The sequence below is a fragment of the Aythya ferina genome (genome assembly GCF_964211825.1).
Source record: "Aythya ferina genome assembly, chromosome: 2".
Classification (NCBI taxonomy): domain Eukaryota; kingdom Metazoa; phylum Chordata; class Aves; order Anseriformes; family Anatidae; genus Aythya; species Aythya ferina.
The window spans coordinates 18,813,353-18,840,565 of record NC_140297.1 but is presented as its reverse complement, the minus strand read 5'-3'; the positions used below and the strand labels follow the sequence as shown (position 1 = coordinate 18,840,565).

Genomic DNA, 27,213 nt, shown 5'->3' with positions numbered 1-27,213 from the left:
AAGCTTTTGTCTAAAAGGTAAATGCAGAAATGTTACGATTTTCTTTTTTTGTTTTGTTTTGTTTCATAATGCTTTTTTTTTTTTTAACATCATCTGTTTGATGTGTTTCACTGCAAGTAATGGCAATAGAAGTGCAAATAATACTTACATCAGGTAAGCTAACTCCGTAGTTTCATAGGAGTTCAGAGACTTATCAATCACACAGGTTCTTCATGAAAAATGTGTTCATATGCTGCTGCTGTCTGAATTTAATGAAAATCAGAGCAAAGAGAAGTTTAACTTAACGTACATATTTTTGTTTGTCTTCCATGCTCTTATAAACTTGTCTTCACTAGAAGTTTGCAACACAGTTCTGGGGAGTGATGATAATTAGTCCACTGTCATGCTTGTCATCACAACTGGTGAAATTAGGGAATAGTCATACTTAGCATCAGGGCAGCTGCTGCTAGTTAGCTGTATGGTTTGTAGCAAGCAAAACAATTCCTTCCTGCTTGACTGGCAAGTTATTTTAACACAGTGTACATTAAAAATTTCTGTAGAGCTCCTAGCTGCATGAAATCCCCTTGGGTGCCTTACTGACATGACCTCCTCATACATAACGCTGATCTTCTTGCTTGTTATGGGAGCATTGAGGGTTGCCCTCTTGTCTAGTATGCCATACAGCTGCTCTCTGAAATCATCTAGGACCTTCATTTAGCTCTATCCTCCTATTTCAAGGGTTGGTGGCAGTGGTGATAGCCTTGATATCTCCTTTTGCTCATGTACTAAATCTATACTCAGAGATAAAAATGGTGGTCTGTAGTCATCTTCTTTATTTAGTAACTCCTGTTCAGCTGTGCATGAAAACTGTAAGTTTTCAAGAAGTTAACATGGATTACATATTATTTTTTTCTGTCAGCTAACTACTGAAATTACAGAAAATTATCTTCTGTGCTGGTGGAAATGCCCCTCTTTTGACAAAGCTGAAAGCTTTAGGGAGGAAAATGTGGGAAGCTCCAGACCCCTTCCCTGGTGTGTGATATGGAGCATCACCACATCCCAGCTGGCTTGTGAAGACCCACAGAGGTGAACTGCAGTAATAGTTTAGTGATGTTTGATAGTACTTAAATGATAATAAAATGGATATATATATATATATAAAAAGGTAATTAAATTACTTTTAAATTTAATTATCATTTCTGTATTTTCCTCTTAGTAGCAACACAGGAGTTAAAAGCTGAGTGCTAAGCTAAAACTAAACACATGAATTTGTGAATTTCTTTAGTCTCTTCCCTTTTTTGTCCATAAGCAGGAATCTTATTGCAGGTGACAAGGTAGAGATTTTTACAAGCCCTCTGGGAAAATATTGGCAGCAAATACCAGGTGCAGCCTTAATTTTCACTCTTGATCTCTGCATGTTTAAGCATGCAGTTTTAACACCAGTTGGTCTTTTATCTTCCTCAAAATGTTGTTCAGTGTTTATCGTTACATTGAGTTTAGCCATATCCTTGACAGTTTGAGCTGTTCTGTGCTGCTCTATGGCATGTAGCAGCTTGGATCTTTGCATCCTATATAATATATATATTTATATAATAATTCTGATAAGATGGCATCTCTCAGGCAGAAGTCCTGTCAAGCTACTTACTTGAAAGTCAAACCCAGACTTTGCTGATAACTTTAAAATTGTGCTGATAGGATGTGCAGCCGATGAACTTGAGCATTCAGTAGCTTCTCAGACAGTGTGCTGAGAGATACGAGATGAAGTTTGCCCAAGTGTCCTTATCTCTTCAGGAGGCACACCATATCTCATTGCAATAAGGAAATGCAACCAGCTGATATTCTTGCATCATTAGAGAAGCCAATACACAAGATGAAAAATCTCTTAGATTGTGGCAGGACTATTTAAGGAGAGTTTCTTAACCCTCTGAAAAGGTTTTGAATAGGTTCATTTCTATTTTTCATCTGAGTGTTTACTTAGAGGACATTAAAAACAGGTACAGATCCACTTACAGTTTGAATCATCTTCCACACATGCGTTTGCTGTAGCTGCCAGGAGGATACATGGTGAAGGTAGAAGGGGGTGACCTGCAGGCAGTATCAATGTGGAGATGCAGAGCGCTCATTGCCAGGTCAGCGGACTCCAACAGTGACAAGGGTTGGGTGGAAAGTGCAAGGCAATGTGAAAGACAAGGTGTGTGTTAGGAAACTCATTAAAAGCTGAATTCTGACTGAGTCATGATTAGTGGCAAAATCTGCATCTTATTTTCACCATGCTGATATATGGCTTCAATCCTTGAGGGTTCTGAACAGTCAAGATTTGTAAAGGATTCTGAAATCCATAAGGTAAACTGATACACATTGTAGACAACATTAATGGAAAAACTTAAACAAATATCTGTTTGTGCACGCTAAAATACTGTATAAGATCTCTTTTAAATGGTCACAAAATTATTCCTACAGAAATTGATGCTATTTTCTATTTAGTCTTAAGTGATTTTCTAAACAACATATTCAGTAACATTGAAACTGATTCTAACTACTTCAGCTCTGATTCTCTAAATCGTGAGAAAAAAATGAAATGTTCAATTTTTCCAAGGATTGCAAGACGTATGTCAGAGCCCTGGGCTTTTCTCTTCTACTTTCTCAGCTCACTACAACTAGACTTAAAATAGACTTGAAGTAAAGAAAGCAAACATCCCCACCATTTGTTATATTAGGTGATCTTATCACTGGCAAACCTAGTGGAATCAGCAGTGTGTTTGAGCCCCCTTGGGAGCCTGGTAGCTAGGGAAAAGTAAGCAAGATATTTATATATTTTCCAGAAGGAAAGTTCTATGGTGCTGTCACAGCTTTTCTCAGTTCTAAAAAGAACAAAACAGCCCAAACTACCAAAGAAAACATTGTTCATTAGATGATGCAGCATTAATTGGATCTTGTCTGCACTGGTACTAAACATTCTCATAAGCATTGTTAATTATCAGGCAGTTTTACTAAGCTAAAGTGATGTTTATTCAGCAGTTCCATTAAATGGTCATAGTTAATATTCGCAGAAAAAAATGGATTTCAGTCTTTGATGTGTCTTCGTGTACCTTGGGACAACCAACTGCAAGGAGGGGAAGAACAGTGACTTCCACCAGCTAGCTTAAATGGTTACTCCAGTATTCACTTGCCAGACAAATTTTTGGACCCAGCATACAGGCAAATTGGAGTCTGTAGCCTTTGCTTTATAGAAAACCAGGACTGTGGTTTCTCCTAGCCTTAATAAAAGTCTTCTATATCAGGAGTAATGCAATTACTTATTCATCTATAGGTTCTTTTTGTTTTGTTGTTGTTGTTCCCCCCCCTTCAAACTCATCTATCTGTAAAACTTGGGGCACATTTCATTTGTCTTTAGCAGGCAGTTTAGCATTGTTTCAGTCCTACTGTGAGGTTAGGAGCTGAGGGCATCCTTACCTTGCTCTCCTACCTTCTGATGGCTGCACACACCCATTGCACCAGCTGAGGGATGCCAAGTCCTGTTTCTGTGTTGCATCCCTTGGACAGCAAGTGAGTGATGGCTGGAGCCTGAGTTCAACTTGCTACAGTCTCATCTGGACGATTGATGAGCTGCAAGGGTGAGCTGTGATGAGGACACTAATGCTTTATAGGATGTGGCTGTCTAGCAGGTGTGTGCGTAATGATAGTAAATAACGTTGGCCAACAACGTATCGGCATGCTCAAAGTGACACAATAATGTAACGCAGTCTGGCTTAGGGTATGGTTACTGTCTCTGACATTAGATTTTAAAATTGCAACTTGGCTAATCTAACAGAGTGGCTGTATGTTATGAAAGATTTCCTCTTAATATGGTAATGTGAGCGTTACTTTAAAAGGTTCTATTATTTCTTTCATCCTCTTTCCAATATGTTTGACTCAAAAGAAAACCCTTTTTAACTGTTTCTGCAGTCTATAAAGAAATGTGTCCACTTATTAAAGCCAGACATGCCATTTGTTAAAGGAATTGCATCCTGTGAGGCATCCTGCAGAAATGTTCCTTTCATCTTTTAAAAACTGCTTCAGTTAAATATCACGGGTATTCTGTCTCCCTGAATTCACCGATGAATGCTGCAATACTGACTTGAAAATAAATAGGTGCTTGGGAGGAGCGTGTTCTTCCCTGCTATGATGAAGATCTGGTATTTGCAGCATGGTGCAAAATGCCTTATAGATTTTGTATCTGGACAAGTCATCATGATGTATTTGAGGACAACTCTTCTAGTTTCTCATTATAAATCTCCACTCTCTGAAAAATCATTAGGGAGGTCATCTCCTTGTCCCCTCTAGTCTGATAATAGCCAACTAGCAAAGCAAAGTTGTAACTCATTAAATGAAACTCCACTTCTGCATAGTGTCTGTGGAAGGTCGTTGTAGATATGAGTTTACTCTGAGCAATTTGAAAACAGAGTTTTGCCTTGGAAGGTGATGGGCTGCTTTAATTAGAAGTAAAACTACAATTGGAGTTCAATGAGAGTCATGTAAGCCACATAAATATATTGGCTGTCTGCTGTATATCTTGTGGACTCTCTGCAGCACTTTCATCCTAAGATAAAATGGTGTTCCTGGGGCCAGCAATGGGAGCAATACATTTTCTGTCAAAGCTGCTCCTTGGATTGAGCAGAGTGCTAGAGTAACATATGTGCTCTGAAGAATGCTTCCTTGTTGGATGGGTTGGTTTTATCCTATCTCCCTCAAAGCCTGAGTGAAAATAAAGAATCAGAGCTACTGGTGAAAGAGTGCTTATGGTTTGTCTTAGTTTGTGTATGGAGAAAACTGCTATAAAGCTTGGATGTGAAGTGTGAGGGTGTCTTGATGTCAAGCTGGTGAGCTGGGCTATTTTCATTAAAATGGATGTTCTGAAACTGCACAAGTAGCTGTGGTACTGCTGTTGGCACTCTCAGCAGTTCAATGTTTTTGGATTCAGATGCAACACTAAAACTACCAGGAATCAAAACAATATTTAACATCATAGGTTTGTATTTATAAAATACTAAGAATGAAAAAGTATATATATTTAGAGGCATATAGTATCCTTTTTGACAAGTCAGTTGAATGGTGGCCCTCATTGTGCATCTAAGGTGTACAGTTTATGATATGTCCAAGCTTAATTCCTCACCTGTGCAGTGGAAATGGTTTTTCTTCTGACTCTTGCAGGACTCTAAAGGTCTTCCCAAAACCTAGTGTTCAGCCAGAATGAATCATCTTTGATAAGACACTTATAGTGTCTGGGAATTGAATCAGGGCGGAGTTAACTTTGTCTTAAACTCAAGTTACCAAGATGTGTAAGACAGTGACTTGTAAGAAATTTCACAAGAAAAATCAGTGGTTCTAGCAGTACACCAGTGAGAACTGCCAAAATTAAATGTTCAAAAGCTATTTGGTAGACAGAGACAACAAAATTATTAAACTGCTTAAGAATTATAATGTTCTTAAAATGCATATGTGCTGGGTTCTTTGTTATTTCTTCTCTGATTTTGAGCTGTTGGTATTCATTCTTGTTGTTGCATGAGGTCCAGAAACTAACCTTAAAAATGGTGGAAAAAAGGTTAAAATCAAAAGAAAGCTGATATCTAGCATATTCATACAACTTAAAAGTTTAAGCTTGAAGAAAAGTGATGGATATTTTAAGGTTTATGAAGAATCGCAGGAAGTTCACAGTATTGTATCAAAGCAAAAATGGAAAACGCATGGCTGCATTAGTTATGATATTTTAGTTGCATTTGGTAGGTAGAAATTTCCCATCAAAAAGTTTCAGTGTTCTATAGTTTTGTGCTGTTCTGTTTTTATTGTTACATTGGTGTCATGGATTTTGACAACATATTTGAGTATCATTGAGTTTATGCTGATGTCCTCACTGCTAGGACACAGCAGCCCTACCAGATGCAAGAATTAGTATTTTTAGTTCAGTTAATCAAAATGGCTTCAAAATCTGAAAGGAGTTGTACTTTGGGCAGTAAATAGTAGAAAATGCAACGTTATCAAAAAGGGGAAATGATACTTAGAATCGGGCAGTACAGAATTTCTCTCTTAACCCCAGTTTGAGGTGAAGGGTGAGGCGCTAGCATGCATTTGAACCTTTGACTGATGATGACATTCGTGCCTGCTTTGCATAGTAGTGCCTGCACTTTTCATTCCAGATTAATTATCTACTTTATTATCTGCAATTTCTCAGACATTCGTCTTTGGAAACCCAAATATCTTACACGCAGTTTTGTTGGAAAGTGCATCATGAGCTGAGTGGTTCTTTTGGGTGACGGAGTAATAGATCATTTTGCTGGAATAGTTATGAAGGCTTATTGAAGAGAATTGCTAAATAGATAAGGAGGGGAAATCTAGGACTCCAAAGATGGTAACTTTAGGAAGAAGGCAAAGAATTCTTGAGGTTCTGGGAGAACAAGAGATGTGAGAAGGCTTCGGAAACATAGAGCTAATTACATCTGAGAAAGTCTAGACTGTACTGAAGCACCCAATCTGAGATATGGGTTTCTTTGTGACAGTATTGACAAATGGCAGTAATTGACTTGTAGCCATTGTGATGAATAAAAGAAGTAAAGGGAGGATAGGAATTTTTGGCTGGGCCTGTGCATCTGTTGCAATGGCATTCTGAATACATTAAAATGTTAATAATTGCTGTATGTTAATAGAATCATTGTTTTAAAATTATTCAGTGTTGTCCTCTGTTGCCAGCATTTTAGTCGAATTGAACTACATTAGGAAATAAACTAAAAATGTGAGCACAGGCATCCAGCTGAGTTCCTACATGTCGGATGGCTATCTAATCAAATTGAAGGACATGTTGGGTCTAGATTGTGATCATTATGGGTTACCTGCAGAAGGCAGATGGGAACGCTAGAGGGGAATCTAGAGAGTAAGAAATTTGTTGATTGCAAAGGCATAAGCTACCTGAATCCTAAAGAAGCCAGAAAGGAATGAGAAGAGTCCTTACCAATGTTATTTTGTGTGAGGAATGACTTTGAGACTCCTGTTGGAGCAGATCAAGAGTGACTGTAAAAAAGATGGGGACGTGATGGAGGGGAGACTGAGATGATTTCCAGTGGAGTCTGTCAGCCTCTAGACAAGGAGCATAAAGACATGAGAGGATTGAGAAATGAGCCGTGCAATGGAGAAAGTTTTGGGCTACTTCATCATAATATATCAGAAACAAAATAAGGTTATTGTCAGGGGGTAGACAATATGCAGCTTCCTCATTTTATGAGATTGATGAGAGTAGTTTTAAGCTGAAGAAATGGGCTACAGGAGAAAGTGCAAAAGAGTCCCATGTGATGCCTGTACAAGCCTTGAGGGCACAGGGAAATTAAAATTGGATAAATGAGACTACAGAGGTGAATAAAGGAACAATGTTATTAGGTGAGAGCTAGCAAGAAAAAAGAAAAAGTCCTGCTGCTGATAAAGATTGTGGAGCAAAGATACAGTTAGCAAAGGGATCCCACATCATCTGACTGGGAGTTTGGGTAAGGTCAATGTAAACCATGGAAGCATTGGTGGATGGTGTAAAGATCCAGGCAGGTGCATGAAAATCAGAGTGCTATTGATGCTGAAGGGAAAAGAGGTATTATCCAAAAAATGGTAATATGCCCGGGAGAGCTTGCAGTTGCAAGTGGATTTAGTTGGATGATTGTGTACATTAATGGCATAAATCTTTGAGGCAGGGCAGATAGGACAGAGTGGGTAGCATAGAACCTCTTGGTATCAAAATCATTTGGAGGAAAAATTACGATAATAATTACACTGAATCAGTGTTCCAGTAATCCAAAGACAGGTAGCAATAAGGATGGGGAGAGAGTGTTAGAAACCATCACAGATCTGTAAAGCATTTGGATTTCCAAAGACAAATGTCTGAGCAATTGCAGACAGTAGGTAATTAATCTGGAATAAAAGGGGCTACTATTTAGTAGCACGAATGTCATTTTCGGTCAAAGGTTATAACAATGGCTGGAATTAATACATATATGCAATTAATATATGTTGTAAAAAAAAAAAAAAAAAAACAAAAAGAATTTATCTGGATAAATAACCATCCTAAAAATAATGCTAATCATAAGCAAAGAGTCTGCAAGAAGTGGAAATGGGATTGGCCAATATAGAGAACTGTATCTTTAAAAAAAAAAAAAAAAAAAGAAAAGAAAAAAGAAAACATGGAAATGAATTTCATATTTTGAAGAGTCCACCTAATTAAGATGTCAGGTGTTTTTTTTTTTTTTTTTTTAATCAAAATTATAAAAATTGTAGAAGAATGGAAGTGTAGTCAGTGTGAATGAAAATGTAGTCAGTGTTAAAAGAGGAAAATTTTCACATTAACAGTTACATAGATTAATACATTTTAGGTAGCATTTCTCAAATCTTAATGATGATATCAAGCCTGGGACAAACTCAGGATAGCTAAGAGGAATGATTATGTAGAAATGGAAATTCTCACCTCCAGGGGGAAGCAAAACTTAAATTATGTAATTGTTTAAATCAGAAGAGACCACATAATCCACATCCAAGGACTTGCATAATAAAGTTTCAATTCTAATAACAAATACTTTTAATAAATATATTGAAGCAGGAATTGGTATTACCTGGGGGAATAAATTAAGAATAGTACTAAATTAGAAAAAAAAAGACTCAGTTAAAGAATATTAATATTCTCTAAATAGTATAAAAAGACAGGTACTACAAAGTTTTAAGAAAAGACTAACCAAAATACACAAAACTTGACAAAAGAGTTAAAATACAGTGTAGGATCACCACAAATGGGTCATACCTGTCTCAGATGATATCATTAATTAAACAGATATTTCTTCTGTTTAGAAAACTAACTAACATATATCAAATCCATACAGACTTCAACAAAATACTGTATTTTTCATCTTCTGTGTAGAGATTTGTTAAAATAGGAATTAAGAATCAGATATACATGTAGGAGAGGAAAAGGATCAAAAAGCTAACTAGAGGCAAAAATGGAGCTGGAAGGCTGGTTAGAGGTCACCAAAGAAGTTCCCAATGACCAATTATGGGATTACTCAAACATGTTTGAATTAGTGGTCTTGCAAAAAAAAAAAAAAAAAAGCGAAAACTGTATATCTATTGATGACACAAGTTACTAGAAGGATTGTGCTGAAGACTGGAGTTTCATGCTGAAAATGGGATGAGCAGTTGCAGTTGAAGTGGAATAATAGTGCGAATGGAATGAAAGGCTGCTGAGAGAAGTGCAGGGCTGTGCACTTGTGAGGTTGTACCAGGGTTATGTGAAAAGACACTGGAGTGTTAATTTAGGATAATTGAGCCATCAGAGTGATAAATCTGGAAAACAGACAAATTTGATTTGGATCTTCTAATGGATCATGGGTCTTCTAATATATGGCAGTGTTAGGATGTTTACAAGGAATCAAAGAATGGTTTGGGTTGGAAGAAACCTTAAAGATCACCCAGTTCCAACCCCCTGCCATGGGCAGGGACACCTCCCACCAGACCAGGTTGCCCAAAGCCCCATCCAGCCTGGCCTTGAACACCTATAGGGATGGGGCATCCGCAGCTTCTCTGGGCAACCTGTTCCTGTGCCTCACCACCCTCTGAGTAAAGATTTTCTTCTTTATATCTAATCTAAATCTACCCTCTTTTAGTTTTAAACCATTCCACCTGGTCTTATCACTATCTGCCTGTGCAAAAAGTTGGTCTCCATCTTCCTTATAAGTCCCCTTTAAGTAGTAAAAGTCCAGAATGAGGTCACCCTGGAGCCTTCTTTTCTCCAGGCTGAACAGCCCCAGCTCTCTCAGCCTTTCTTCACGGCAGAAGTGCTCCAGCCCTCTGATCATCTGTCTGGCTCTCCTTTGGACCCACCCTAACAGCCCCACATCCTTCTTGTGCTGGGGGCACCAGACCTGAACTCAGCATGCCAAGTAGGGCCTCCCAAGGGCAGAGCAGAGGTGGACAATCACCTCCTTCATCCTTTTTGGCCACCCCTCTGTTGATGCAGCCCAGGATGCAGTTGGCCTTCTGGGCTGCAAGTGCACACTGCTGGTTCATGTCGAGCCTTTTGTCCACCAGAACATTCACTTAGACTTGTTGAACCTTATTAGGTTCACATGGGCCTACTTCTCAAGCTTGTCCAGGTCCCTTTGTATGGCATTCCTTCCTTCTGCTGTATCCCCTGTACCACTTAGCCTGGTGTCTTCTGCAAGCTTGCCAGTATGGCCACATACACTTAAGAAACATAAATTCAAACTAGAATGTTGCAAAGGTAGATTTCCAGATACCTGGGGAATGGAGAGAATGGTTTATGATAGGAGATTAAAGTCCTTGTTTTGTGTACCTCTGTAAAAATGAAGATTGAGAGGAAATATGGTTGCTCTCCTGTCCATAGAAGGATTCGTATATAAAAGATAATATTGTAGCTCAAAAAGAAATAATTACAAACTGGTGCTGAGAAACTGTAAGCTGGAGACTTAGGCTACCAAATATGAGGCATGGTGGGACAAGACACCTGACTAATTTTTAGGTGAATCTGTGCTGATTTATAAAAAAAAGAAAATGTATGTGATGTAGTGCCTACCAGGAATGGATTTGGTAATAAAAAGGATTTCTCTTACCAATAAAAAGAGAAACTGCAAAGATAGGAAGACTATTTAAAATAATGCTGATAAAAGTAGTGTGGTGATAGTCTCATAAATTAGGAAATTCATGTGTTTTGGCTTCAGAATAGAAGAAGATACTATATAGATCTTATATCTCAAGAAATTACAATCAAAATTGCTTCTTAAACAGGATTTTGATTGTCTGGGAAAGCTTGTCTTAATTTGGCACATTTTACTATGTGAATAGTTTTGATAAAGTAAAACTTGAGGTAAAGTCTAGTTAAAGTCTAAACATTTTTTTCGGAACACTTTTTTTCTCTCTTGGTAAAAGTGAGTGTCACACTGTACATCTCAAAAAAGCAAAACTGTACAGCAGCTGGCATTGTGCTAAATTTTTCACATAAAACCTTGATATGTGCCCAATGTGACTGTATTTTGCTGTATGTTTATAACAGTAATTATTTTTGATGTTTGATTTCTGCAGTAAAATACAATTTCTTGCAACTTATGGGAAGCATAAACTTTATGGCTCTCATATTAGCATAAAGAAGAAAATCTCACAGCAAAAGAGTAATTGGTGTCTTGTATTAATATTTCTATGATTAGTATGAGTAGCTGAGCTGATTATTTTTACAGCATGATTAAAAAAATAGAATAGTATAAATGGGCTCAGTGCAGTGCTATGTAATGTAATCCTCCTCACGGCAGCACATAAGAATGAAAGGTTTCTGCTGGAAATGGCGTTTGGTCTAGCTCAGTAATGCAGTCTTTCCTTCAATGCACATAAAAATACCGTCAGCCTGAGGTTATGCTTTGTATAATGTTGCTTCAGTTATTCAGTTTTTTTGGGCTTCCTTTTTCACTGGTAAGGAATTAAGTCCCATTGAGATGGAAGAGATCCATATCTGAAATAGCACAGATTGTTTGTTGGTTTTGTGAAATGTGTAAGTCATAACTGTGGGAGCAAAAACAAATCTTTAACTTTGATGGCGCACTGTGTGCTTTCTCCTTCTGCCAAAATGTTTGTCCTTGGTGATGATACATGGTGGAAGCCTTTTAAGAGTAAAGATAAAAATGCAGCAATGTTTTCCTGGGACTGGGTTAAGTGTTTCATTTGTCTTTTTTTTTTTTTTTTTTTAATGCAATTCATTTCAAGTAAATGATGATAATTTACCCAGACTTAGCAGGTTTGGCTGGTTGCTTGAGCATGAGGTTGGACCAGATGACTTCCAGAGGTCAACTCCAATCGCAATGATTCTGTGACTTTGTGCTTCTGTGAAATGGATCCCAGGGAAATGTTAAGTTGTTGCTGTTACTGATAATCTTATTTAGAAGAGAGCATTTTCACAAACTGGGGTGATTCCTGATGCAGTGTTGGCTTCGTGACTGCTAATGCAGGGCATGAACTGGCTGTAAGCTCCTCACTTTGCTATGCTCCTTCTATCCTCATGTTTTCTCTGCAAGTGAGTACTCCTGTTTTACACACAATTACTTTTCAGATTTTGCTTGCATCAGTTCAGTTGCATTTCTTTTGACTCACTTATTATAGTAGAGCTGAAATGGGGATCAAGTGGCTAAGTGGGACCAGGCTAAGAGGTCATTGAATCTTTTCCTTCTCTATTTTTTTCATTCTGAATATTCAACCATCTCTGCATTGCATAGCTACATATGTTGGTGTTTTTCTGTTATTTCCTGCTTAGACATAACTAGGGCATGCTAAGCATCTTGGAGGAGATCTAAGATAGCTATCATCTGAGATTTCTATCCTCAATTTGCAGACCATGCTGCAGAATGAAATCTGAATATTCATTTGAACTTTTGGGGGTTGCTCATCCAAACTATTTGAAATTCACCAGTCATTATCAAAGCTTAAATCTTCTTCTCTTAGGCTCAATTACTGAGAGAGATTGCAAATTCTTACTTGGGAGAGTAGTCAGAATGGGGAGATACACTACACAACTCCAACTTCAAAAGTGGGACAGTTCAAGTAACATGTTCTATTTTTGTTTTTAATAAAGCCCCCTAAAGCAACAGGGGAAGGACATCTGAAGATTTACATTTCCTTTTCGGAATTTATAAATGGAAGAGATACTGCCTTAGCAAACTGCAATCGCCGGCTTTGCTGTTTGCTTGTTTACTTGAACAATGTAACTTTTCTTTTGGTAATACACACCTCAATGTAAGCAAAATATATTATTGTCTTTTATATGTGAATTTATAGCTTTCCTGATTTGCCTTTTTTCTATATGAGAATCACATAATCATAGATAGGCTCTGAACAATCAAGCCTCAAGAGTAGAATTTGGTGTCAGTGAGATATCCAGTTCAGCATCACCTTGTGAAAACAGGTTTATATAACAAAATTTGTGGTTGCACAAGTCACAGACTGTCAAAGTTTGTCTTCTATTCAAGATCTAAAGGTCTTATTTTTATTCACTGTTGTCGTGTTTTCTTTTCCCTTAGCTTTATTTCATGTTACTCTCATCTTGCCTCTGTCCTCCCTCAGCTTTCTCACCTCTTATTCTCCCCACTGAAAAAGGTTTTTATTTTTCCTGTCTGCAGTGTTGTGTCTGGGTTCAGTTTTCACTGTTTCTCCTTTTTGTTATGCATGTTTTTCTTTTTATCACTAATGTCTACCCCGTTAATGTCTAATCTATTCCTTTTGGGGTATCAACCACTCCACTGGTTGACTGTATGCACAGAGAATGAGTGAACGTCATCCTGGGATGAAAAGTTAAAGCTTTTTAATGGCCAAGTCAGTAGCTATAAAAATAATTTAGTTGGGTTCAGTGCTCTGGAGGCCTGAAGATTCCATCTTTGCTAAAATAAGGTGGAGAGGGAGGTTTGCCCATTTTCCCCTGCTGCTGTGTAATATAAAGTTGGTTGCTCTTGAGAACCATCCAAATGTCTGGGTGGATTTTGTCTGTGGCCCTTGTCTAGGCAATCAAGAAGCAAAAGAGCAAATGTGTGTGACAGGAGACTGATGGTAGGGAAGAAACCTCTGAAAAAAAAATGAGAGGGGAGGGGATTTATCTGATTTCTCAAGAGGAAAACGACTGATTCTCGAGAATAGTGGGATGCTGGTGTGGGATGGTGGAACGAGCCCCTTCAGTATGGAAGCACAGAGCCCTCTTTGGGAGTGTTTCCATAGCCCTGTACCATGCATTCAAAGGCAGGCAAGGGGAGATTTTCCTAGTGGTTTGTATAAGTGCATTTGAAGGGCAGGCCTTTGAATGTAATTTCAGCTCTGTGCAAAACATAAAGGAAAGCAGCATATGCAGCATTTTAAACTGAGTCAAAATGATTGGTAGAAATTTCCTTTATTTTCAAATGGCCAGGCTGGTATTGCAAAGAATAGAGGGCAGAAAAATCCTTCACTAAAAGCAGGGCAATGCCTGCAGAAGCCTTTATTATTATTATTTTTATTTTAAAGAAGAATTGTTTTGTGTACTTTCTGAGGGTTCAGCTGTATCAACATGACTGAATGTGTTACATTTGTGATTAGAATTATTCCTGCTCTGGGCTGCGGGCACCTTTCATTCTGCATGGAAGTTAAAAGCTCCCATATGCCAGGGCCCCTCCTGTGTATAAAGTGACACATGTAGTCTCCAGAAGCAGAAACATATTTGCAATAGGAGGGGAATAACAAACAAGCAAACAAAACATTAATCCTTTCAAGAATTAATTTTCCAGACCATGCTTTTGCAAGGTAATGCATGTGTAACCTGAAGCTGCCTATCTCAGATAAGGATAGAGGAGAAGGATGGAGGTCTGTGGGCAGGAAAGAAGAGGAACAGACAGTTAAGTACAGACTCTAGGTGCAGTACATACGTGTATATATTTCTCTAAACTGAAACGTGATTAGGAAAGCAAAGAACTGAAAAATATTAGGAGGGAGATGAACACTGCTTAGGGATGGGCATATCACTGCAGGGTGTGTGCAGAAAAGCAATGGGAGCGCATCCCTTCCTCACATGGCTCCTGCGCTGGGTGCCTGCGAACGGATATCCCTGATAAGGAAATTCCTCACCCCCATGAATTTGTGCCTCCTTGGGGAGGCAGCAGCAGGAAATCCTCCATGTGTTTTCCTTTGACACACACACAACTTCAGAGCCTGTCTCACTTCACTTCAAATGTCCTCACGTTGCTGTAACACGTAACACAACATGAGCAAGGTGAGGACAAGTGTCATTGGGAGTACAAGGGATGAGGAGCAGCTGAGGGAGCTGGGATTGTTCAGCCTGGAGAAGAGGAGGCTCAGGGGTGACCTTATTGCACTCTACAGGTACCTTAAAGCAGGCTGTAGCAAAGTGGGGTTGGTCTATTCCCCCTTATCCTGATAATAGGATGAGGGGGAATGGGCTAACGTTGCACCAGGGGAGGTTTAGGTTGCATATTAGGAAGAACTTTTTAATGAAAGGGTTGTTGGGCATTGGAATGGGCTGCCCAGGGAAGTGGTTCAGTCACCATCCCTGGAGGTCTTTAAAAGATATTTAGATTTAGAGCTTAGTGATATTGTTTAGTGGAGGACTTGTTAGTGTTAGGTCAGAGGTTGGACTAGGTGATCTTGGAGGTTCCTTCCAACCTAGATGATTCTGTGACATGTTCAAGGTGGCTCTCTGATGGGTTAGATTTTTAGCCATTGGACATATATACATTTTTAGTAAAAGCTGAGGGATTTTTTTTTCTTCATATATTATGAAGTTTAAAAGGTTTCAGAACCTCCTGAAGGGTTTCCCTATAGGAAAAAGAAAACAAACAAACAAAAAAAAAACTCTCAGTTGTTTTATATTTATTTACTAACTGGAAGCTCTGGATTATTTTAACAAGAAAATTGCAACTGAGTACTTTTGTCTTTGGACTTCTGCTGCTGTAAATAAGATGTGAAGCAGTTTCCCTTCACAAGAATGGGTTATTTTGCTAATTCATTATTTTACATGTGTTTTATATACTGAAACTTATTTTCACCTTTTTGATGATGAAAATGGATAAGTAACTAGTTTACCATGTCCATATACATTCTTTTTTTTTTTTTTTTTTTTTTTTTTTTTTAGTAGCTTTTTGGGGGGTTGAATAGGGGGGCTGGTCTGTAAGCAATTATCTAAATCCCAGTGTTTTGTCCTGAAGTTCTGTTCCTTTCATTCATGAGCATTTTTTTTCCACTTTTTTTAAAAGTATGTGATTAGAGGGATAGGCACATATCAGTTGTTTTTGAATTATTTTTTCTCTACAACAAAATTCCATTTAAAGTGAAAATATGTTTCATGTGTCACTGAATGAGACTATAGCTGTCCCAAGATAATGGTCTAAATTTTACTTTCAGCAGTATTCATCAAACATAAAGTAGAAAGGCAACATGAAAAATTAGAGTAATAAAAGAGCAGATACTTTGCTTTAGAGAGAGACTGTGGGTGACCTGCCCTGGCGAACATTAACAGCAAATTGCCTTCCTGAACTACTTAACATTAGTACTGGTGTTAGGAGCCATCAAACTGATCCAAAATAAAAGGCATTTGGGCAAGGAAAATTAAGTCAGCTGTTTAATACACGATGATTACGACTTTTAAAGTAGAAGAGCACTCACATTTTTATTACATTCTCATTAATTTATTTTATTATGAATGTGAGCCCATAGATGCATTGTTTTAAGTAAGCTGTCTTTTGGTGTTGATGGAAAAAAAAAATCTCGTGTCTTTTTCCAGCTTTTGATTTTCTTGGTGTTCCAGCTTTTGGAATCGTAAAAGTAGGTTAAAACCTCTGACTTCAGGAAAAAGAAAAAAAATCTAGACATTGGAGTTACAAAATTAAAAATTGTAGAAATATTACCTTCCTGCAACTTAAATGATGGATATCCAAGAAGCAAACAGAGTCCAAAATTTATTTTGGATTTCAATGGGGATGGGGTAAGGAGGTGTTAGGAAACCTTGGGTGTTATCTGAAGGACTTCTTAGGTCTCTGGGTTCAAGATACCACAGAATATTTTCAAGAGCTTCTACTCCGCCTTCTCCTCACATCTCCCAACCAGGAAGTGGATTTGTAATAAGTGCTGTGAAAACTGGTAGGGAAAATTAAAAATAAAAATAAATAATAATAATAATTAAAAAAAAGAGTTCTGAGAAACTCTAATCCTGTTCTTTGAGTTCATATAAAGAAGCTTGATATTTGTCACTTGATTTTTTTCATGGTGCCTTTCTACCTTTACCAAGTGCACTGTAGGCAGAGCAGCTTCACATCAGACCTGAATGTTAGGAAAATACAGCCTATCTTAGAGAATGTCTTGGCTGAGGTGTCTAGGAAAGGTTGGAGGGCAGAAGGACCTGATCTGTCAACTAATTTTAGCTTCCTTAGTTTTCCTTTGAAACTTCATTGGCTTTACTTGGCACTGCTCCTCTGATGCCTGGAGAGGGAGGCAGCATCATCATCTATGCGAGTTGTCAGGGAACTCCCAGGTGCCAGTCCTGTGTGTGATAAAGCAATGAAAGGCAACACTTGCGTCACTGTCGGGGTCGAGGACGTGTTTTTGGACATGCTCAGGTTCAGAAAGACAGGACCTCTTCTCCCCTTGTCTCTCCCAGCTGCCTCCTGGTGCTGTGTGAGACAGGACAGGGGCTGGCCACATCCTGCTCCAGGGCCCTGATTGCTGTGGTGGAGCAGGGGCCATGGAGGTCCTGCAGACATGACAGCCACCTCACCTCACATCTCAGCCAGGCGGGTTGCTGCCATTGAGGGGAAAGGATGTAGGGATGCACTGATGCAAATAGGAGCCTGGTGTGTGGATGTCACTGGAGCTCATTACATGGAGGGCAGTTATTGTATAGCTTGACATTAGTAAGGTCCAACTGAGAGCTGGTCACCAGTTAGTTAGTTAGTTGTTAATAGGTTAATTTTTCACTGGGTGCGTTCCTTGTGCCAGTTGTCTGTGCAATGACAGAAGTGGTTGGAAAGGGAAGGTGCTGAACAGAGGCAGCTGTGGGCTCTGGTGGGGTACAAGGGGATACAAAGGGGCAGAGGCAAAAAGCACAAGGCCTGTGTTCACTGTCTTCAACAAGGACTCTGCTCCAGCGTGTCCCAGATCTCTCCCTGAAGGCCCTTCTGAGAGTTTATAAGATGCTCTTATCCTTCAAGAATACCTTCTCCTCTGTGACGCATCGTTCATGCTGCAGTTTTCATAATGTGATCATCTCTGTCACAGATGGAATATTTTACAAAGTATTCTGTCTATAATATAAGAAATATGCTAAATATCACCCCTGTGCTGCATTTGAATGGTAAAAATAAAAATATAAGTTGAAAGGAAGAGCTATTGCTTCTGTGAGGTTTATAGCATGCCATCAGTGTGAGTTGTTAACCCTAAAACCTCCTGAGATGCTCGTTTGCTGTGGGGAAAATGCTGCAAAAAAAATAACAAAAAGTAACAAACTGATTTTTTTTTGTAGCTATGGCCAACCATTATTTTTCAAGTTCCATATTAAATCATTTAACTTATATCCATGGCATAAACGGTTGCAAAAACAAATCTGCGTGTTAAATCCCACTTTTGTTTTGAGTGAGGTGGAGTCAGTTATTAGCTGCATGATCAGAGCACAGACGCTGAGTCTGAGCCCTTTTCTTTCCTTAATTAAGAATTGCTGCTACAGATACTTGACAGTTGCTCACAGTGGCAATAATCCCTTTTGAAAATAGTTGTTATTCTAATTCATAAGTAGCTTGCCACGGCACTAACCCCAACTTCACCTCTGATAGTTAAGAGAAGAATTTGGTTATAGCTGGTGTTATGTTTAGAAATTTCCTACCAGATGGTCACCAAAGTGGTAATGCAAGTAAGAAAATACAACTTAAAACAAAAATTTACATTACCTTTGGTCAGAAGGAAGGCGTAGGCATTTGGGAAATACTGTAACTCTCATCATTCAAAATTAAAATCCATTGCTTATTGAGAGTGCTGACTTAAAAATTCTTGCACGTCTTTTGTTGATCTTGCACGCTGATGCACACGACCTGCTAATGCGATGCCTGGCTCTCCATACAGAGCCATTCATCCATGCTCTGTGTGAATGAGGCTTCCTGGTTTGTACATGTGCTGTGTCACATTCCTCTGGTTTTCTAACAAAGCTTTTAATTGGTATGCTGTGACTAATGAGCATGAAGTCCCAAAGGAAATGGAGCAGAATTTTCCATTATCCACCAAGATGAGCTTCAAGCGCAGAGATTATCAGGGCTTGAACTCCAGGATAAACCAGGGTCAAAGGCTCCAAGTATAATGGAGCCTCATAGCAGAATATTTTGCTTTCATAACATCAAATTAATAGTTTTTCAGCAAAATGGCGTTGTCTGTCTGACAGCATTGTGCAGACTATAACTGGCACTTTGCTTGGGCATCAGATCGAATCCCTGACCCTTCCCCATTAAAGTTCCCATAGCAGTTGAGCGTTGATATCCTGCCTGGCCTCCGGTTTGTTTAATGATGTGTTGTAAACTTTTGTGGGATTAATCTCTCTTCAGTTTCAAGCAGAGAACTTGCTCTCCATTCCTCTTCTGCAGAAGAACTGTTGTACAGTGTTGCTGAGACAGGATTGCTGCCATATGGTGCACCAGAAGAGGTTACATTTTTTGTGGATAGCAAAAGGTCCAACTCGGACTTGAACAGGTTCGGGACCACTTCACTTTGAGACTAAATGAGATTGGATGTAGTGGGACCAGTATACCTGTAGGCTACATCTGCCAAGTGGAGCAAAGTAATTATCTGCTGTGCCTTACTTTCAGCACTCTTAAGTGTACCCAACAGGGGCCCTATCAAAGAAAATTTAAATTAACTTAAAAGCATAAAAAGAGATTCATATTGCTACTGGAATTGCTGGAGAAAATTACAGTTAGCTTTCCAATAAGGTGTATGGAATAATATTTTCACTAATTCGCTGTTTCAGAATTTAACCCAATTTGAAATCACTCGTTTCCTTCTTTCTAATACAGTCTTGATGTTAGTTATATTTTCCAGTGAAACCACCCACGCAGAATAAGAAACAGATTAGGATTTGGTTTTGTTTTAATAATAATTAAAAAAAAAAAAAAATAGAAGTTAGTTTTAGGAGAGATTGGTTCCCTTACCTGCCACAGTTCAACGTGTGGCTGCAGAGGGGTTTGCAAGGACAGGGACTGGGAGTGAGTGACTGAAGGAAGAAAGCATGTCTCCTTGCACTGACAGTAACCCTTCATGTCCGCTCATGAATTTACATTCACATTCATGAACTAATAATTTCTTGAAACTATGAAACAGCCTGCTCTGTTGCCTCTTGTGCAGTACTTGAGGAATTCTGTTTTGTGTGTGTGTGGTTGTTTTTTTCGTGTTTTTTTGTTTGTTTGTTTGTTTGTGGTGTTTTGTTTTGTTTTGTTTTGTTTTTTTTGAGAAATAATAGGGGATTTGATGCTCCAGCAGTAACTTTCCCAGTTGTTTCACAAGTTTCACAACACAGAATTGTTTTCTTCTCTTTGTATGTTAAAGCAAAGAAAGGAAAATCTGTATAACCTCTGTATTAATAGAATATTAATGCTGTATTATTAGATTCAAAGGTTAGTAAATGCAAATACCAAGAGTGATAAGTGCATTGTGTATTCAGATTGTGATATATTGCCTTTTTATCCTGGGAGGCTGGGGTTTATGCTTCCTCTGTAATCAGGAGTTCTGCGTGCACTATTAGCTGTGGATAGCTGTAAATAATTGCCTGTCCTTTTCTTACTGTCACATATACCAAGGGGAAAAGCTAACTGCACCAATGCACGGTGCCTAGTACTGCTTTAAAGCCTAATGAGAAGGGAAGGAGAGGGGGGCTGAAAGGTTTAGGATGAACATTAAGTGCAGGTAAGAAAGTACAGCCAACGTACTCTGGTGTGGCGTGGGTTCCATCCACTTGCTCATCCAGGTCACTGAAGTGTATAAAACCACAGGAACTGCTGCAAGGGTCAGTCCTGACTTTTGTCATAATTTGACAAATTCCATGAAACTTAGCTCAGAGCATGGATGCCCACTACACATTGCCCCACTGCAGGCTGTATTCAGTGACTCGGGTAGTATTGCACAATGTGTCACAGCTTTCATCTGTATAAGACCTCTGGAGCTGCAGCAATGCAGCACGCGTTGCAGTCCTGGGACTGGGTGCTCCCCTTTGTTCTCCCAGACAGCAGCAGTGGGGAATTGCACCCAGATTAGCCAGTTTCCCTCTCAGAAACCAGCTTGGTTTTCATATTTATTGTGAATATTGGAAAGTTGTTTGGTCCATCATCCTTTGCCTTAGCCAAAAATTTAGTATTCCCGCTGTGCAATTAGCCTCTACCATGTGAAACATCTCCTGTATTGGAAAGGTGGAAATGGTTATGGCCAGCCTGTCCCTCTGTGTAGGGAAATGTTTGGGAATATCTTTGCCCTATCCTAGCATTTTTTACTACATATGATGTTGTAACTATCTGAAGAAGTCCCTTGTCTGCTTTTTATTTTCATTAAGATGAGATGGAAGACTTGAGAAGTGTTGTTTGGGACCATGCCTTGGCCTCCCACTATAAAGCACTACACCTGCTTTGCAAAATGAAGATAACAGGGTTCACTTTTCTACTTTTTCCACTTTTTGGGCGATGAGACGCTGGAGAGCAGCCTAGAAGAGAGGGATCTGGGGGTCATGGTAGACAGCAAGTTGAATATGAGCCAGCAGTGTGCCCTGGCAGCCAGGAGGGCCAACCGTGTCCTGGGGTGCATCAAGCACGGCATCGCTAGTAGGTCAAGGGAGGTGATTGTCCCGCTCTACTCTGCGCTGGTGCGGCCTCACCTCGAGTACTGTGTGCAGTTCTGGGCACCACAGTATAAAAAGGACATGAAACTGTTGGAAAGTGTCCAGAGGAGGGCTACGAAGATGGTGAAAGGCCTTGAGGGGAAGACGTACGAAGAACGGCTGAGGTCACTGGGCCTGTTCAGCCTGGAGAAGAGGAGGCTGAGGGGAGACCTCATCACAGTCTACAACTTCCTCGTAAGGGGGTGTCGAGAGGCAGGAGACCTTTTCTCCATTAACGCCAGTGACAGGACCCGCGGGAACGGGGTTAAGCTGAGGCAGGGGAAATTTAGGCTTGACATCAGGAGGGGGTTCTTCACAGAGAGGGTGGTTGCACACTGGAACAGGCTCCCCAGGGAAGTGGTCACTGCACCGAGCCTGTCTGAATTTAAGAAGAGATTGGACTGTGCACTTAGTCACGTGGTCTGAACTTTTGGGTAGACCTGTGCAGTGTCAAGAGTTGGACTTGATGTTCCTTAAGGGTCCCTTCCAACTCAGGATATTCTATGATTCTATAATACTTTGAGAGAGATTCATGTCATAGTGAAATGTAGAAAACTAGTTAATCCCTCACTAAGGAAGGGTAAAAATCAAACTTTTTAAAATAAGGAAGGGTAAAAATCAAACTTTTTAAAAGAGTGAGATTTTTTTTAATGTCTTTGAAATCTACTACTTTTTTAGTGCTTGGTTTGTTGGAAATACCAGAAGTAAAACCCTTATTGACTTAGGCTTGTGCTTAGTGTAAATTCACACAAAGAAGAGCAATTTAACATGTGACTGACCTTTTATAGTGAGAAATGAAGAAATGTACTGTTAAGGTTACCGGAGTGTGGCAGGATGTTTAATCAGCTTCTTTGCTTTAAAGAACAGAAGGAAGGAGATGATGTATTAAAGATGATAGCTTCTTGTAGATTTTAACTCGTAACGCCAGGATCTGAGTACAATAGTAGATTAAATCTCTGTAGGGGAACTTCCTACTGGATTTGCTATTTTTAGATGTTTGTGACTGCTTCTTCCTTCACTTCTCACTAGTAGGCTTTTGCTCCCTTGAAGACTTGAGTTTCTTTCTCTGAGATCTGCTTCCAACCTCTGATAATATATTTCTGTTTAGAGAACTCTTTTTCTGTCAGTTTTGTAGTAACAGCATAAATGGAGCCATGCGTTTTCCAATTGTATTTTAGTGCACACATGAGGTAAATTAATGACTCTGAGCACTAAATATTTGCCACACTTTTTTTTTTTTTTTTTTTTTTGTATAACAGTACTGCAACCTTCTGTGTAGTAGTAATAATAAATCAACACAGATTTGCTTTTGCTGCTGGCTGGGTAGGATGGTTCAGGTGTCCTGTGCATTCAGCCTAACCATTGTGTTAGGCTTTTCAACCCCACTTGCTGTGAGTGCCTCACACGGGGAGGCACCTCTTCAGAGACAGTATTTGAATTTATAATAGGAGTCCCAATTCTAGTCCATCTCAGACCTGGCATATCTGGGGTTATCAATTTTATTTACAATTAGACATTTTTTCTCTTGTCTATCCTCCCTCTTCAGGACTGTGCAGTTCTGTGCACAAATATTTTCCCCCAGTTCCTATTACAAATTCAGGGGTCACATCTCTTTCACTTTTATATCCTTTAAAGGTAATCCACTTTTGTGCCCATTCTGCCTTTCTATTCTAATTCAGGTGTTTTGTCTGTAATTTCCTGAAGCTTCAGTAAAGATTTCTGTATCTGTGGTTTGTGTTCTTGGATCTGAGCTTCATCCTTGTGTCAGACAAATGTTCCTTATTTTTAAGAAGGTATATTAACGTGGTAAAATAATTGTAATATTATACAAATATCCCCCTAATAGTCTTGTAGGTTTACAAGGGTGCTCTTTTTGTTGTTGTTGTCTTCAACAAGTGAATGTTGTTACTGCCATTTGGCAGTTGCTGCCGTGCCAAGTCTCCAGCTCTAAGTAATTGCTGTATCTTCAGGATCAGATTTACTACCAGCCTCTCCATGGTGCCTAACACTTTAGTCCAGGCAGTGGGAGCAGAGACAGGTGATAGTGCTCATACTTCATTTTAAATGGCTTAAACCCAAGGGAACTATCTGAGTACCTGCTTCATGTCCTGTGGTCTTAATCTGCCCCTGTGCCAGAGAAGCTCTGGGTCCTGTGCTGTCCCCACAGAACTAGCAGCACACATATCTTTGCCACTGGACTCTCTTTTGACTGAGATTTTTGTCCACAGCTTCCCTTGCCAGGATGGTGCTGGGGTTGCAGGTTAATGGGGAGGGGGTAACTCCTGCTGGCCTTGCTGAAGCTGGGCCACCATGGCAAGGACAGCAGGTGGCAGAGGTCCAAAAGGTGGGGAAGCATGAGGAAGGAAGGTTTGGACAGCTGAGAGATATGGGAAAGCCTCTTCCCTCCTCTAACTGTTAGGCAAGTCTTGGATCTGGCTCAGGTCATCTAGAAGACAGAATTAAATCTGTAAAAATACTTTGGTCTCAGTGTTTTAAGTATTGTCAAAAACAGAAATATAAACATTAGTTTTAAGAATGGTGTATCCAAGGTAAAAGCTTTAGCTGAATCATTGAAACAAGTCTTCCCAATCATACCTGCATGTTTCTTCTACAGAGGACCCAGCTACTGCCAGTTCCCTTTCCCCACCTGGCCCTGGGCAGGCTTTTTTCCCTCTACCAGAAATTTCTGTCCTTTTTAATAGTAGGCTGAGGATGAAGGACACCGGAGCAGGATCCCTGCTGCAACCTTCCTTCCTCCTCTCTTCCAAGCAGAAGCGGTCTGTGGGTATAGTGAGGATAACTGCACTCTCTTGACCTCCTCAAGGATGCTTTCTGGACATTGTAAAATGAGATTTCAGTTTGGCAATGCCCTGAGTAACCTGCGACAGGCCCTGCAGAGCTTGGGACCCTGTTTTGGGATCTGCTGTGCCGGATTTTAAGTATGAAATCAAGATAGCATCTGTTAGCATTTAGTCTGGTATTTAGATGAACCTGGATTTTGGTATGGAAATCTAATTAGTCCAAGACGGCACTCCTTTTTCTTGTATGAAATAAAAATCATCATCAACCAAATAGATCTGTAACCATTTTTATTGACGTTTTGGGAGCTGCAAGCACTGCCAGTGTTAATGGAAGTGTAGTTATGTGCCTTCCCAGGACAGGACTTGGGTATATTGGTGCATTTTCATACCTTCTGCCTATGTGGTAGGAGCACTCGCTGCTAATCAGATGGCAGGTAGCCATGTGCTGTCAAGCCTTTTCTGCTCTCTTTGTGCTTCTCCCAGAAGCACACTCAGCTTTATTTCCCTGCTTCTTAATGGAGGATTTCTTTGCCAGATAACTTGTGGAAATATTTTCCCTGTATTTCTCCATACTTTTCCCAACAGAGAGTATCTTTTGAGTTCAGCTCTTTCCTTTGACATATTAACTCCAATGCTGTTCTTTCTGGATTTCCTGCATGCTTTGTTTTTCCAAGTTTCTGTTTTCGGTTTGTGATCACTGTTTTCGCACTGATGGAGCATCTGCCCATAATCTGCATTTCTGTATTGTAAAAAGCCATTCTGTTACACTGTGACTCTGAGTCAGGGATGAATTCCAGTTCAGCCTGCTATTCTCAAGGACAACTTTTGGTCATCTAACTTCAGTGCCTGAATGAGAAGCCTGGGCTGCTGATATGGTGAGTAAAGCCTCCATAAAGATGTCCAAAGCACTTCTGTCTTCCTGATCCTGATCATGGTGGAGCAAAATAGGTCCTCAGGAAGGACTTCCTTTTTCTCTCAGTTTCCATGGAAGGTGATGAATTTGCAATTCTTTTTTGCACTCTTGCAATTCTTCTGCCTCATCTATAAATACATAAAAACCTAGATCATGGTTTCTCTGTTTCTCAAATCTATAGTAATCTGAGAAAAAGGTAAAAGTAAAGGCTTGGTAAATTCAAGAGTGGCATGAGACATTGAGGATGCCTGTGATTGTCCGTACAGTGCTACTGGAAGTCATGCAGAGATTTTTTTCAATGCAGTCTCCACAGAAGAGTCTTTGTCTATGATCACTTAAGGAGGCTTAAGTGATCATAGCACAGCAGAGAATTAAAACTTCATTATCAAAATCCCAGGGCAAAGGCATGGACTATGCAGGGACAATTCTGGCCTTCCACCCTTCTTAAGAGTTTAAGTGATGATGAGGTTGCTTCAGTGGGGCTGCAGGATCAGTCTATCTTTGCCAAAATCCTGATACAGAGGGATCTCTAAGAGACAGCCTTGCGAGCTGTTGAGCAAAACCCTCATCCTTTACAAGAGAAAGGGATCTGGTCCAGGCTAAGGGAATGAAGAGGAGACAGATAATAGCATATCTTTTTTTAAACAAACAAACTAACAAACATGAACCTCCCTATTTTCTCAGTTACTGAACGCAGCAGTCTGACAAGTGGGCTAATATCTACCTTTCATCACTGCTGTAGACAGTGCTGATCTCAGTCTAGCATATGGTATAACTATTGATTTGGCTCCCATTTAATTGAGTTCTTAGAAACGAGATTGTTCCACGCTGTGCACATTCATACAGCCACTCGGTAAACATTTTGCCCTTTCCTTGCCTATTAATGCTAACTGCTTGGAGTCGAGTTAAGTCAGGATGCTGTGACCGCCTGGGCCTTGTTGTTGTTTGTTTTCTGACTGCTGACCCTATCACACGGGGTGAATCCCCAGACCTCGCCAGGGCACTTGGGGCTGCTCTGCAGATTTTCATTCAGCATTCATGGCAAAGGCAATGTGTCCACTCTTGCCCTCCGCAAACTGTTGCTCATTTATTTACAGGATTACACATACAGAGGGAGTGAAAACTTGTTTCCTTATTATAAGTGATCTTAACAAAGAGTCTTCCGGACTTGAAAGGACTGGCAAGTAAGCATTATGCTATGATTTAGGTTTCTGCAGTAGGAAGTCTTCTAAAACAACTCATAGAGATCTTTCTTAAATGTCTGTGTTGATGTTGACCTTTAATAAAGTGGTGGCCTGAATTTTGGGAGGTTTTTTTTTTGTTTTGTTTTTTAAAGTTGGTGAGGTTGTTCCTGCCTGTAGATTGAGAGTGGCTTCCTTTTGCGATTGAAGGCTGAGGCTGGAAAGGAAGACTTACTGCAATCTATTTCAAGAATAGTCTGAGGAGGAGGAAATTCCCTTCTTGTTGCTAATAGCTGGTGCAGAGCGCTTTGCTGGAGGAGGATGATAGTTCAGTAAGTTAAAAAAAATATATATTTTATCTTTGATTTCATTTTGTTATTAACTGGAAATTTCATTGTATTGCAAACATAGCACATTTTATCTTCTTTGACGTGGGGTGGGAGAACCGTGGCTACTGTGTATAGCTTTGAGCTCAGATACTAATTTGGTGATACAGGAAGGGTGAAATGTTCTTTTAGAAAAGAAAACTCTAGCAGACGAGCTTCAGTTTGTATCACAAAACATCTGCCTAAGCTGCTGAGGTACCTCTCTGTGATATTAGCAGTACATTTCATAATCCAGGATCCCGGAACTTGGAGTAAGAGAGACAGATAATTTTGCCCATTTATGTATCTGAAATGTTCATATCTTTTCAGACGTTTTAGGCTGCTTTAGTGTACTTCATTCAACAATTTGAAGCAAGAGCCATGTTTAAGTATGAATAGCAGGGCGATCTATACCTCCCCCAAGGCAGAGCTAGATATACTAGGTGAATGTATTAAAATGGAAACGTTTGTCTAGACACACTTCTCTCTCACTTTAATCGAAAGTAGAGGGGTGTTCAAGTAGTACCTATTTTTCTGCTTAATC

The 27,213-nt window shown here is 39.6% G+C and overlaps 1 protein-coding gene across 15 annotated transcripts in view; it reads left to right on the top strand.

The window, feature by feature from the left end:
• The window catches only part of KIAA1217, a 377,584-nt gene that overhangs the window by 138,935 nt on the left and 211,436 nt on the right, over positions 1 to 27,213 (top strand). Inside the window, exon 1 of one of the 15 annotated variants that reach the window (XM_084510245.1) lies at positions 26,514 to 26,636. The exons of the other annotated variants lie outside the window; for them this stretch is intronic. The gene's annotated coding sequence lies outside the window, so the exon portion shown is untranslated. Of the gene's footprint in view, positions 1 to 26,513; positions 26,637 to 27,213 lie in introns of those variants that run through there. 15 annotated transcript variants of the gene reach the window in all.